We start from the raw sequence: 15,115 nt of genomic DNA, 5'->3' as shown, positions 1-15,115 counted from the left end.
TGATCTCCCGCTTACATTAACCTGTGATTTTGCAATGTTAATAATTTAAATCTGTTACCTAGGGAAATGCATTCCTGAAATTTCATTACTCTACAGTAATTATTTCTTGATGTTTCTGTGTAATTGTCTGTGAGCTTAAAGCTGTATGTGAAGTTAATAAGAATAATTATTTGATTGGCCTTGATGTTTGACTCATTAACTACTTGTGCTGCAAATAGATATAACTTTAAATTAGTTTCGCTTACGATCACCTTCCTCACATGCATTTTAAGGATCATATTTGTGTATTTTTCTCATTGTAGAGATTTTATTCTTTCTTAATAAAATCTACAAAGTACACTTTATTTGTGGCCCCATGCTTACCACTCCCTAACCAGCGCCATACCGCTTCAGAATTGGAGCAAATACTTGTTTTTCGCGTAGACGAACTGAGGACGAGGCATTGTACTTGCTATGATTGCTACAAGGGGAGTCTGCAGATTTTCATGTCAGTAGAGGAAAAATAGTTTCCCAATTTAGAAATTTTGAGGACTTTGTTGTCTGCTCATCAGTTTCTCGTAATGGTTTCTACAGTGCAGTTTTAGCAACATAAAGAAGCTAACAGCCTCATTATAATAAAACTTACTTTTGCATTCTCAGATTTTCCTTTTCCGCCATTTACATTAATTGCTGCTGATCCCTTCGTAAACCCTGGTCTCTCGATTAATTGTTTTTCTGCCGATACAAATTTCGCAGTGATTTCCATATTTTTCACTTTTGAGCCGCTACCACAAGTTTTAATATCGATTTATGTGGAAACTACATCGTGCTCCCGCTGACGCTCAACCTATGGGATAACACATGATATACATTGAGGTGACAAAAGTCACGTATAGCGAAATGCACGTATACAGATGGCGGTAGTCTCGCAGTGCATTGGCGGAGCTGTCATTTGCACTCACGTGGTTCATATGAAAAGGTTTCCGATGTGATTATGGCCGCAAGACGGGAATAAACAGACTTTGAACGGGGAATGTTAGTTGGACCCAGATGCATGGGGCATTCTATATAGGAAATCTTTGGGGAATTCAATATTCCGCTGTCCATTGCACCAAGAATTACAAATTTCAGGCAAGTACTCTCATCACGGACAACGCACTGGCCGACGCCTTCATTTATCGACCGAGAGCAGCGGCGTTTGCGTAGTGTTGTCAATGCCAACAGACAAGCAACATTGCGTGAAATAACCGCAGACGTTAGTGTGGTCGTACGACGTACGTATTCCTTAGGACAGTGCGACGAAATCTGTCGTTAATGGGCTATGGCTAACAGCACAACACTTGCTGCAGCGCCGCTTCTGGGCTCGTGACCATACCGGTTGGCTCCTAGATGAATGGAAAACAGTGGCCTGCTGAGATGAACGTCGATTTTTGTTGGTAAGAGCTGATGGTAGGATTCGAGTGTGGCGGAGACCTCACGAAGCTATGGTCCCTAATTGTTAAAAAGGCATTGTGGAAGCTGATGGTGGAACCTTAAAGTTGTGGGCTGTTTTTGCATGTAATGGACTGGATCCTATGGTCTGAGTGGGAAAGGTTATGTTCGACTCTTTGTTCCCAAAGAACTATGGAATTTTTATGGATGACAATGCCCTATGTCACCCAGTCACAAATGCTAGCAGTTGGTTTGAATTACATTCTGTAGAGTTCAAGCGAATGGTTTGGCCACCCTGATCGCCTGACGTAAAGCCCATCGATCATTTCTGGAACGTATTCGAGATGTCTGTTCGCGCACAAGACACTGCACCGGCAACCCTTTTGTAACTATGGAGGGCTGTGGGCGCAGTGTGGTTCAATACTTCTGCACAGCACTTCCAACGAATTGTGGAGTCCGTGCCACGTCCAGTTGCTGCACTTTGCTGATTTTTGTAAAACTGCACAGTTTTTTTCAGAATCTAAATCATTTTGGGTCCTGTAAGAAGTTACGGTGGCATTTAAGGGGCATTTTTAAAACGTTTCAACACCTGGCAGTACTTAAAATTGCAATAAATTGTCAATAACAGAATTTGAATTTGTTTTTCCTCTTAAAGGCAAGTCATGTGATCCATAAAACAACAAGCAAGGAACAGCTCATTTTAACTGAGCGCGATTGGTTTTCGCTTGGTTCTTACTGTCGAGTTCTTCTACACACTTAGCTTTGTTTGTCATATCGTTAACACAATTACTTCAATTTTCAACATCTTTAAGCCATTAGCAATTCATATGCGTGCCTGCAGATTACAGAATTTTTTTTTTAAACTGGTGAGTGGATGGCTTATGGATGCACAATGATTGCCATGCGTTTTACGTGACCCGAAAACGGTTCACAATCACAGAGCGCATTTTTAACTTCTTTAGAATAAACCAATCACGGATATAATACAACAAATCGAATCGAAATGTTTTCTCGATGCTGTGTACGTCATTCTTGACATAAGTTTTTTTGAGGTTGCTACTAATTCTGCAAAATCTCATACTTCATGGATTCGTCACTCTCCTTGTTTTCAACGTTATTTCTAACATCGGAAATAGTTACAACAAGACAACGATTAGTTTCATCAAAATACTTGAAATCACCAGAGGTACTTGCTAGGTTCGTATTCTCTCTGTGAGTACATTTACTGGCATTTTAATGAATCTATTTGAGTTTTATTCACCTCTTGCTTCTAACTTTCATCGTGGGTGCCATAGTTTCACATTCCCTCACTTTCATTTTCGGTTTTCATTCGTTTGAAAATAGGTCATTTTTTCGCTCTATTTACTGTGCCTTTATACCATCAATGTTCAAAATTATACGTAAATCATATCCAAGCGCCACTGCTCAGTTGCAACTAATTGCAGACTAAGGAAAAGTTAAGGAGCAACTTCAGTCGCTACCGACAAGACTCTCGATAAACTGAGTGCTGCGACAGGACATTACAAAAATGGTTCAAATAGCTCTGAGCACTGTGGGACTTAACATCTGAGGTCATCAGTCCCCTAGACTTAGAACTACTTAAACGTAACTAACCTAAGGACAAAACGCACATCCATGCCCTAGGCAGGATTCGAACCTACGACCGTAGTAGCAGCGCGGTTCCGGACTGAAGCGCCTAGAACCGCTCGGTCACAACGGCCGGCGCACATTACAGAGACGATCACGCTCAAATGCAACGCTTGGTTGCAGCAGTGATTAGGAAATTAAGTGAAGGCTGTTGTACAGCAATTACTCAAGAAGCGCCACCGACTGTTAGATAACATTGGTTGTCAGTAGTTCTAATGACGACGACTTCCTATTTCTACCGACGAGTACCGATCAGCAACCACATAGTGCAAGTGAACACCCCTTCAACAAATAAAAAGAAATATTCCGCAATTTGTTACTTGGATTTAACGCCTGACATTTGTAAACCTTTATTTGAAGTTCTTACAAGAAGGCAAAAAACACTGCTCAGGCTGCAGAAGGGATTTTTATTAAACCCACGACCGGTTTCATACCATTTTAGGCGCATCCTGGTGATGTAAACCAGAATTATAAAGGAATTTTACAATTTTATTTTCATTTAGTAAATATTGTTATACGGAGTAGAATAGTCCTATACATTGGGTACTTGCGTAAATTGTGTCTGTAACATTGTCCTCTAGCCTCTCCCCCTCCTTCACGTCACTGATTAATTAAAAACCCCTAGAAGGGTTTGACATATTGATAGAAACGTGTTCCTAAGACAAAGTAAAGCGAGTATTCGGTGCGGACAGAATATAATAAGGCCTGCACAGGGTGTGAAAATACGTACAAGCGACAATAAAAACATACCATATTTTCAGATGGAGGCGATGTGGGTACGGCTATAAGGAACAACGAACTAGCTACCGCCCTATGCATCGGGTTTTTATTCATCCGTGACGTGGAAGGCGGGGGAGAGGCTTGAGGACAGTAAAATGATGATGTAAATGCAATTTACGTAAGTACCAATGAACAGAACTATTCTGCTCCGTATATCTTCATCTTCGTAAGCGTTGACCGATGAAAGAAGAAAGTACTCAATTGTTCAGGGAAATTCAGGAATACAGAAATAAAAATCGCTGAGGAATGAAATAAATAGGAAGCGCAGGGAAGCTAAGACGAAATGACTGCAAGAAATACGTGAAGAAATTGAAAAAGAAGAGACTGTCGGAAGGACTGAGTCAGCATACAGGAAAGTCAAAACAACCTTCGGTGAAAGTAAAAGCAAGGACGGTAACATTAAGAACGCAACAAGAATTCCATTGGTAACTGCAGAGGAGAGAGGGGATAGGTGGAAAGAGTACACTGAAGGCCTCTACGAGGGGGAAAATTTGTCTGATGTGATAGAAGAAGAAACAGGAGTGGATTTAGAATAGATATGGGATCCAGTATTAGAATAAGAATTTAAGAGAGCTTTGGAGGATTTAAAATCAAATAAGACAGAAGGAATAGATAACATTCCATCAGAGTTTCCAAAATCATTGGGGGAAGTGGCAACAAAACGACTATTCACCTTGGGTGTAGAATGTGTGAGTCTGGTGACACACCATCTGACTTTCAGAAAAATATCAACAACGCAATTCCGAAGACTGCAAGAGCGAAGTGCGAGAAATACATACAATCACCTTAACAGCTCACGCATCCAACTTTCTGACAAGAATAATATACAGAAGAATGGAAAAGAAAACTGAGCATGTGCTGGAAACGATCAGTTTGGCTTTAGAAAAGGTAATGGCACGAGAGAGGAAATTCTGACATTGCGGTAGATAATTGAAGCAAGACTTAAGAAAAATCAACACAGGTTCATAGGATTTGTTGACCTGCAAAAAGCGTTCGATGATATAAAATCGTACAATTCTGGTAAGCTATAGGCAGAGACAGATAATATACAATATGTACAAGAACAACGAGGGAATAATAAGAGTGGCGACCAAGAACGAAGTGCTCGGATTAAGAAGGGTGCAAGACAGGGATTTAGTCTTTCGCCGCTAGTGTTCAATTTGTACATCGAAGAAGCAATGATGGAATGAAAAGGAAGGTTCAGGAGTGGAATTAAAATTCAAGGTGAAAGGATATCAATGATACGATTCGCTGATGACATTCCTATCCTAAGTGAATATGAATTACATGATCTGCTGAATGGAACGAACAGTTTGAGTACAGAATAAGGATTGAGAGTAAATCGAAGGAAGACGAAGGTAATGAGGAGTAGCACAAATGAGAACAGCGAGAAACTTATCAGGATTGATGATCACGAATTAGATGAAGTTAAGAAATTCTATCTAGGCGGCAAAATAACTAGTGACGGACGGAGCAAGGAGGCCATCAAAAGCAGACTAGCACTAGCAAAAAGGGGATTCCTGACCAATAGAAGTGTACTAGTATCAAAGATAGGCCTTAATTTGAGGAAGAAATTTCTGAGAATGTGCGTTTGGAGGTCGGCATTGTATGGTAGTGAAACATGGACTGTTGGGGAAAAGAAGAGAATCGAAGGACTTGAGATGTGCTACAGAAGAATGCTGAAAATTAAAAGAACTGATAGGGAATGAGGAGATTCTCCAGAGAATCGGTGAGCAAAGGAATATGTGCAAAACGCTAACAATAAGGGGGACAGGATTGTAGGACATCCGTTAAGGCATTGTGGAATAACTTCCCATGGTCATAGGAGCTGTAGAGGGTAAAAACTGTAGAGGAAGACAGAGACTGAAATACGTCCAGCAAATCATTTAGTTTGTAGGTTGCAAGTGATACTTTGAGATGTGGAGGGCCCCATCAGACCAGTCAGAAGACTGATGACACAAAAAAAGGTGCAGCTGTCCCTACAGCTACCTCCCTCCTCCCCCCCCCCCCTCTTTTCCTGTGCATGCCCGTAGTTGCTAAATTCCCTTGAAAATGAAACACTAGTAGAATACGACCATACTGTGAAAAGGAACAGCGACACGTACACTTCTGGAATACGTCTCTCACATTAAATTCTCATTTCTCATGCATTGATGGAAAACTATTTTGATATGTGAGCAACATTTCGTACACACCATCGATAAATTATGTGCAATGAATTGTCTAAGTTTCAGAGTTGACTGGCTCCAATTTTAAGTCGCCGATATTGTAGACTTAGAATTTTACTTTTCTGCGTTTTATGAAGTGAAGTGTGCGATTTTTCACTTTTTAAGATTTAAAGCAAGTTGCTCATCTTTGTACCCATTTTAAAATTTCATGAATACTTATGCAGCTGTTTTCAGATACTACTACATTGTAAACCTGCAGATCTTCTGAGTTTAATAGTTATGTTGTCTGCCACGTTATTAATATATGATATGAACGACGGTAGTCACAACACACTGCCCTGGGGCACGCCTCAGGCTACTTCGACTTTTGTCGATGACTCTCCATTGGAGATAACATACTGCATTCTGTGAAGAATTCTTCAGTCCAGTCAGACATGTTTTTTCTTACCCTTTTTATCGTACTTTCGTTAATGACATGGTACTAAGTTAAAAGCTTTTTGGAAGTCAAGGAATACTGCAACCACATGAACAAGGAAATTTGAGAAAATGCTAGTTACATTGAAACGTAACTGAATTAATTGATTGAACGAAGTTTCAGAAGTTGGCAAGTGAAGTTAAAGTTACTATCTGAGTTAATCATTGAACTGGGCTTGAGGTAAACCGACTAGAGATTGAAAAGAACAGTCAATTGAAAGGTTAAACTTTGGAATTAAGTAACATTGTTTGTACTCTTTGTCGTCCGTATGATTAATAACTGCATGAAAGGATAGGTAAAAAGCATACATACATCTCACTACGATAATAGTAAGATCCCTGGCGATCTGTCTACAAACCTAAGAAAGTATTATAATCATTCATACATGAGAAAATGTATTTTACACAGATACACACACATACTAATAATATCTGTATTGTTTTGTCTACAAGCTCAAAGAAAAGTGAAAGATTGTGTGTACTTCGGTCTCTACAGAAATCAACTGAGTTTCACACCTGACTCGCACAAAAAAAAAAGGAATTCCATGTGGTCACAAATCGCTGAACTCACATTGACGAGACTGAAAATCCCACGAAACAAACTTCTCTTTGCCGTTGCCAAACGCTGTGAGATGCAGAAGATATCATGAAGTAGTCAGGGTCTTGCATAGATTTCAAAAGGCCTCTAGTAATGTATAGTTAAGAGATGTTAGCATGATTCTTGAAAAATCTCTCGAGTGGCAGAAATAAATTTTATTGAAGCAGCAGTTACAGATGCGAGCGCTGATGCTACTCGCCAGCCAGCAAAGAAAATAAATGACTAAAGTCCGCCGTTATATAAGAGTTTGTTGTAAGCCTCCTTTTTTCCGGATTCGATGTACATGCTTGTATGTAACCTGAAGTCAAGCCTTGAATGAATTTCCTCTTCTGTGTATAGAAGCAAAGATGTTTTAACGTTACCTGATAATTTTTTTTAAAGGAATAGAACAATGAAGGGCAGGAGTAGCTTACAAAACTATATAGCGTTTCACAGCCGGTGTGAAAATGATTAAAATTCTTCTGAATTGCACTGTGTCATTCTATAAAATACTTTTAAACATAAATTATTAAACCAAACTTTCGGCCCTATTACTATGGCCTTCCTCATTGCAAGGAAAGCCGTCGTAATACGGCAGAAATGTCGGTTTAATGATTTATATTTTCAAGTCTTTTGTACAATGACACGGTATAACAACCAGAAGAATTTTAATGAGGAGTAGCTTAGTTTGTGTGGCGTAACGGTAATGGGTATAAATGAATATTTCACTGAAGTTTAATGTCATACTAACTTATGATAAGCTCTGGGTCTGTCTTCAGCGATATGTGAGTAACCGGGTAGTAGCCTAATTATGTGCATTGAGCATGCTTGACTCACTCTGTTAGCCCGACTTTTTCTCTTTAGGTACCTGAAATTTAAAGACAAATAAATCACATGGCATAAAAATGAGGAACCGCCAGCTCTCTCTCCAGTTGAGGATTACCTTCTTCAGCGAGGAAAAGAATTCCATACAAAGAAATGTCGAAAGTATATTGCTGCTTGGAGAAATGTGTGTGCTAATCTTAATATTGGCTCACTAAGATTGATATGTATGCTGAAGTCAGAGAAATTATAACAGTACTTGTGATAGCTCAATGTAGATTTCAAAGTGCACCTTCTATCGAAGATGTATTACAGTCATTAGTCAGTGACGAGATATCACGCTTAATCCATATAAACATAGATTCTAAAGAGTATAATTTCATTTAAAGCGTAATCATTGTCACAGTGTGGCTCACTATCATTCGTCCACGAAACACATGTCCTAAGAGATTATCCAAGAGCAAAGATTTAAGCGAAAAGATTTCCATATGCGTTGAGAACAATCAATTAAACAAGGTTGTCATGATCTCGACGGTCGTGTTATTCGGATGGACTAATAGATTCTGTACCATGGTTTGTAAACTGATCCTACCATCAAACAAGGAACATATCGATCGAGCATACATAAAAGCAATTTAAATATCTGAAAATGCCGTAAATATTGTTGAACCAAGCTGTGTGGTGAAAGCCAGTACCTGATACACATTTAATAGCACGAGATTTGAGAATGAAAAACAGAAAGCGACCATGTCTCCTCTTCTGAACCTCGAAACATGCCGAAGGAAGCCCTAGACAGACATTAGACGGGCAGAACCTTTGTAGGTTTGAACAGCCAGTTTGCCAGCGGAACGCGCAACACACTCGTACGTTAGTTTGGCTGTCGTTACAGACCACCAATGTGTTTGGCCTCGGATCTCCCTAATAAGTTAGTCAAATACGATGGTAGTTTCAGACATCGATTTCGTGGTACAGAAACATCTTTGCAGAGTATCTGCATACATGGTAGAAGAATTCGGTTCTGGGAGTTATGACAATGACAGACAACTTTCACAGTCTCTCACAAAAAAAGCACAAAAAAGGAAAAATCTATATGCGCCACAGATTTCTATTAATAAATATGGACAAACGCGTGGAATGGCATACCAAAAGAAACAAACTGGAAACACACTTGGTTCCCGACGGTACCGAAGAAAAGAATTTCACCAAAGTTTCTGACAAAGAAAACTAGAAAATATCCTAATAAAATAACGTCTGCAAGCGAGAGTTTAATCTTGTTTCATTTTGAAAGAGATAAGTCAAACTGAAAACTGATAGGCAAACAACGATGGATGGAATGATTTACGTTTCGTAATTTGAAACAATTTCTAAGTCACTAGCACATAAAATTGGAATCGCTATGAAAAATAATAACGAGGCCTTCTTACGCAAAACCAAAGGAATAAAGAAACCTGTTTGAAGCGACAGAAAAATTTGCTGCTGTACTGAATTTCACAGCCGGCCGAAGTGGCCGTGCGTTTCTAGGCGCTGCAGTCTGGAACCGCGAGACCGCTACGGTCGCAGGTTCGAATCCTGCCTCGGGCATGGATGTGTGTGATGTCCTTAGGTTAGTTAGGTTTAAGTAGTTCTAAGTTCTAGGGGACTAATGACCTCAGAAGTTGAGTCCCATAGTGCTCAGAGCCATTTGAACCATTTGAATCTGAATTTCACACATAATGCACGGCTAAATCTCACCAAAGAAAACCGCAAATAGGGCCACAAAATCCGCATCCTTCAGCTCCAGATATTGGAACCAGTCTCTCAACTGTAATACAACTCAGTTCGAATGTATATTTGTGGGCCGCTCTTCCTCATACTGCGCGGAAAGAAATCGTGAAGAAGATACTATTGCCACTCGCTTGCCTATCAGCTCACAGATCATTTTGCAAGGTAGGAGAGGACAGACTACTGCGTCTATCTTTGGAAATGCTATACGTCAGTTAAACCCACCGCTACCGTCACAGGTTCGAATCCTGCCTCGAGCAGGGACGTGTGTGATGTCCTTAGGTTAGTTAGTTTTAAGTAGTTCTAAGTTCTAGGGGACTGATGACCTCAGAAGTTAAGTCCCATAGTGCTCAGAGCCATTTGAACCATTTTTAGTTAAACCCATGCGGAAAACAACTGTGTCGTCATAAAAAATATAACTAAACGCGCCTATGGGCCAGGTTTCAACTGAAACTCTCAAACAGGAAACACAGGGTAGAGTCTATATGTGAACGTAGAGAGAAAAATTCAAGTAGGAAACCACTACTTATAGTAAATCAATTAAACGAGGCAAAAAAATTACAGTAGCAATGATATCAAAGAAGTATGAAAAGGGTTGATACACACACTCACGTTCAAAAAAAAAAAACCGGAACACTTTGAACGACTAGAAGTGGTACGTTCATATTCACAGGACATGTAAATTAGTATGTTCTGCAGAAATGATTAGCGTTTGAACCATGTCGGCCAGCGGGTTCAAGGTCGACATAGATATCGCGGCGCAACACCAGCTACCGATAAAATTCGCCTGCGGCTCTCGATCCCACTATAAACCGAAGGTAATGGATCATTGTGTCGTCAGCAGACGTGCAGGATGCTTGACAGACGTATGCATGAGAGAATGTGGTGTATCCATCCGGGAAAATGCTGCTCGTGTGGGACAAAGGGATTGCACACTGCAACGGGTGTGCGCAGAATGGTTCAAGGAACGTTTAAGAATACGACAAGATGGGTCAGGTGGCACCACCCAGACCACACTCGGAGAAAACGACCCTTCATCCAAATGGCATTGCAGGGCAGATCTGCGCCCTCACCGGCTCGTTGGGGACAAGAATGGCATCAGATAGTGTTTTCGGAGAAATACAGGTTCTGTTTTGTTTGAAAATGATGGCCGCACTTTGGTTCGCCGCAGACAGGGGAGCGGCATTACAGCACCAACTCAAGGCCTCAAGTGTGGGGTGCTATTGGGTACAACCACAGATCACAGTTGGTGCCTGTCGAGGGCACTGTGACGAGTGTGACCTACGTGAATGACATCCTGCCATACTCTTTCTGCACAACACCCCAGACGCACAACATGTTGCTGCACGAACACGTGCCTTCTTGGTGCCACAGGCTGTCAGCCTTTTGCCCTGGCCCGCCAGATCACCACACCAACCTCCAATCGAAAACTTATGGGATGTGTGAAGCGATGGATGCAGCGCTGCGACCCAGTGCCAATCACCACAGATGAACTTGGGAATCAGGTGAATACAGCATCGATGGCTATACCACAGAACGCCATTCGTATCTTTCACGCGTCGATGCCATCATACACAGAACATGTTATCAGGGCCCATGACGAACCCTGTGCCTACTAGGGAACAGGACACATGCTGAACCCAGGTGACTGAAATGCTAATCATTTCTGCAGAACGTACTGATGTACGTCCAATGAATATGAACCTGCTATATCTAGTCGTTCAAGGTGTTCTATTGTTTTCTGAAAATGAGTGTAGAAATTCTGGAGTCCAATAACAAACAGAAACTAGAAGGGGTGCTGCTTAAACATAGAACAGTAACAGCCTGGCAGATTAATAGTGTGCGTTAAGTTTGGAAGGTAGGAGACGATGTACTGGCGGAAGTACAGCTGTGAGGATGGGTCGCCAATCGTGCTTCGGTAGCTCAGTCGAGGAGGATTGTCATTTTGCCGGCACGAAAGCTCAGCGTGTTCGGTCAGAGAGCTGGTTGGCCTCTGTAATAAAAAACTGAGTGGAAGGATCAACAAAAAAACGAACTTTAATGGATGTCATGTCACGTCCGCAACGACCAAACACGACGATCAACAACGAACAAAAAAAAAAGAAAAAAAAATTGGTAGTGTTACTTAAAATCTGTCTTGATTGCAAATTTTTTATTCATACGACCGGTTTCGGTTCATTCAGAACCATCTTCAGATCTGAAGTTTTCACCGAAACCGGTCATATGAATAAAAAATTTGCAATAAAGACGGATTTTAAGTAACATTATAAAATCACTGATTGCTGTTATCCCATAAGACATTATGTCTGTTTTTGAAAAATTGGTAGAGTACCTGCCCGCAAAAGGCAATGGTTCTGAGTTCGAATCGCGGTCTTATAAACAGTTTTAAACAGGCATGAAGTTTCATATGAGCGCACACTCCTCTGCAGAGTGAAAACTCCATTTTTGATATACAGGGTGTTACAAAAAGGTACGGCCAAACTTTCAGGAAACATTCCTCGCACACAAATAAAGAAAAGATGTTATGTGTACATGTGTCCGGAAACGCTTAATTTCCATGTTAGAGCTCATTTTAGTTTCGTCAGTATGTACTGTACTTCCTCGATTCACCGCCAGTTGGCCCAATTGAAGGTAGGTAATGTTGACTTCGGTGCTTGTGTTGACATGCGACTCATTGCTCTACAGTACTAGCATCAAGCACATCAGTACATAGCATCAACAGGTTAGTGTTCATCACGAACGTGGTTTTGCAATCAGTGCAATGTTTACAAATGCGGAGTTGGCAGATGCCCATTTGATGTATGGATTAGCACGGGGCAATAGCCGTGGCGCGGTACGTTTGTATCGAGACAGATTTCCGGAACGAAGGTGTCCCGACAGGAAGACGTTCGAAGCAATTGATCGGCGTCTTAGGGAGCACGGAACATTCCAGCCTATGACTCGCGGCTGGGGAAGACCTAGAACGACGAGGACACCTGCAATGGACGAGGCAATTCTTCGTGCAGTTGACGATAACCCTAATGTCAGCGTGTCAGAGAAGTTGCTGCTGTACAAGGTAACGTTGACCACGTCACTGTATGGAGAGTGCTACGGGAGAACCAGTTGTTTTCGTACGATGTACAGCGTGTGCAGGCACTATCAGCAGCTGATTGGCCTCCACGGGCACACTTCTGCAAATAGTTCAGCCAACAATGTGTCAATCCTCATTTCAGTGCAAATGTTCTCTTTACGGATGAGGCTTCATTCCAACGTGATCAAATTGTAAATTTTCACAATCAACATGTGTGGGCTGACGAGAATCCGCACGCAATTGTGCAATCACGTCATCAACACAGATTTTCTGTGAACGTTTGGGAAGGCATTGTTGGTGATGTCTTGATTGGGCCCCATGTTCTTCCACCTATGCTCAATGGAGCACGTTATCATGATTTCATACGGCATACTCTACCTGTGGTGCTAGAACATGCGAGCGGTTCTAGGCGCTTCAGTCCGGAACCGCGCGCCTGCTACGGTCGCAGGTTCGAATCCTGCCTCGGGCATGGACTGGTGACCTCAGATGTTGAGTCCCATAGTACTTAGAGTTTTTTTTTTTTTTTTTTTTTTTGCTAGAACATAGTGCTTAGAGCTATTTTCTTTTGCTAGAACATGTGCCTTTACAAGTACGACACAACATGTGGTTCATGCACGATGGAGCTCCTGCACATTTCAGTCGAAGTGTTCGTACGCTTCTCAACAACAGATTCGGTGACCGATGGATTGGTAGAGGCGGACCAATTCCATGGTCTCCACGCTCTCCCTACCTCAACCCTCTTGACTTTCATTTATGGGGGGCATTTGAAAGCTCTAGTCAACGCAACCCCGGTACCAAATGTAGAGACTCTTCGTGCTCTTATTGTGGACGGCTGTGATACAATACGCCATTCTCCAGGGCTGCATAAGCGCATCAGGGATTCCATGCGACGGAGGGTGGATGCATGTGTCCTCGCTAACGGAGGACATTTTGAACATTTCCTGTAACAAAGTGTTTGAAGTCACGCTGGTACGTTCTGTTGCTGTGTGTTCCCATTCCATGATTAATGTGATTTGAAGAGAAGTAATAAAATGAGCTCTAACATGGAAAGTAAGCGTTTCCGGACACATGTCCACATAACATATTTTCTTTCTTTGTGTGTGAGGAATGTTTCCTGAAAGTTTGGCCGTACCTTTTTGTAACACCCTGTAGAACAGTGTTTTCTAAAAATCCAGGACTTATGAAATCATATTAAAACCATCGGCGTGTAGTGCTGTGTCACCTTAAAAAATAATTAAAATGCTAAGACACGAATAACCGACGTATTGATGTGTTGTTGCAGCGACCATTCTCAACGCTTATGGAAGTTCGTGTTTACGCATTTAAAGTTAAACCACATGAGTCGTTCAAAAGAAAACCATACCCATTACCATAAACAGAAAGAGATTCTGTAGAACAAGAAATAAACGGGATAGTACGATGGGAAGTCGTCGAAAGATGAAACAGTAGAAAGTAAAGAGTACAGTTCTGTAAGAATCATCCTCAATACTAGGTCAGCAAATGAAGTAATAGAGCCGCAAAACGATAGACTGGAGGTAGTACAAGAACTGCTGGTAAAATATAAAAATGTAGAAAACGAAGTAGGTGAAAGGTAATACAGGTCTCTAAATAATGAAATTCGTAAAAACGCAAAATGAGAAAGCATGAATGGCTAGAGGGTAAATGAAAAGCCGTAGAATTATGTGTGAGTAGGCAGAAAATAATTTCCACCCACAGAAAAATTATAGAAATCTTTGGACAAAATAGTAGCAGCTGTATGAGTATCAAGAAATGAGTGGCTATTCAGTAATAAGCAAAGAAGAGAAAGGTGAAATGTGGAAGGAATACACAAAGCGCCTATAAAAGGGAAACAGATTTGAGGACAATAGGTGAAAATGAGATGGGAGAGATGATACTACAAGAATAATTTGACAGAGCACTGAAAGATTTAATGGAAATGAGGTTCCTGTGGTAAACGACATTCCCTCAGAGTTATTTAGATTCTTGGGAGAGCCAGTCATGACAAAATTATTCCACTTCAGGAATAATATAAAGAAGGTAGATGTGGACAGTTATCAACACTAAGGAAAAAATCAGTTGTGTAAGTCTTGGTTGCAAAATACTGGTCGAATTATTTACAGAAGAATGGAAAAATTGGTAGAAACTGACCTCATGGAAGATCAGTTTGGGTTCCAGACTAATGTAAAAATGTGAGGCAATAGTAAGACTACTAGTTATACTAGAATCATTTGTAGATTTAGAGAAAGCTTTTAACGATGGGGATTGGACTCCAACTTTTTAAAATTATGAAGGTAGGTTAGGTATGCCCACAAGCAGGTACTAGAATAGCAGTGTAGCGCCATTCATCTGAAGGGTGTTAAGGGGTTGCCTGCCTGCAGGCTCCTAGGAATCGTTCAAGAGTTTACT

The sequence above is a fragment of the Schistocerca cancellata genome, chromosome 2 (genome assembly GCF_023864275.1).
Source record: "Schistocerca cancellata isolate TAMUIC-IGC-003103 chromosome 2, iqSchCanc2.1, whole genome shotgun sequence".
Classification (NCBI taxonomy): Eukaryota; Metazoa; Arthropoda; class Insecta; order Orthoptera; family Acrididae; genus Schistocerca; species Schistocerca cancellata.
The sequence above is the reverse complement of the archived record's forward strand: the minus strand, read 5'-3'. Positions refer to the sequence as shown.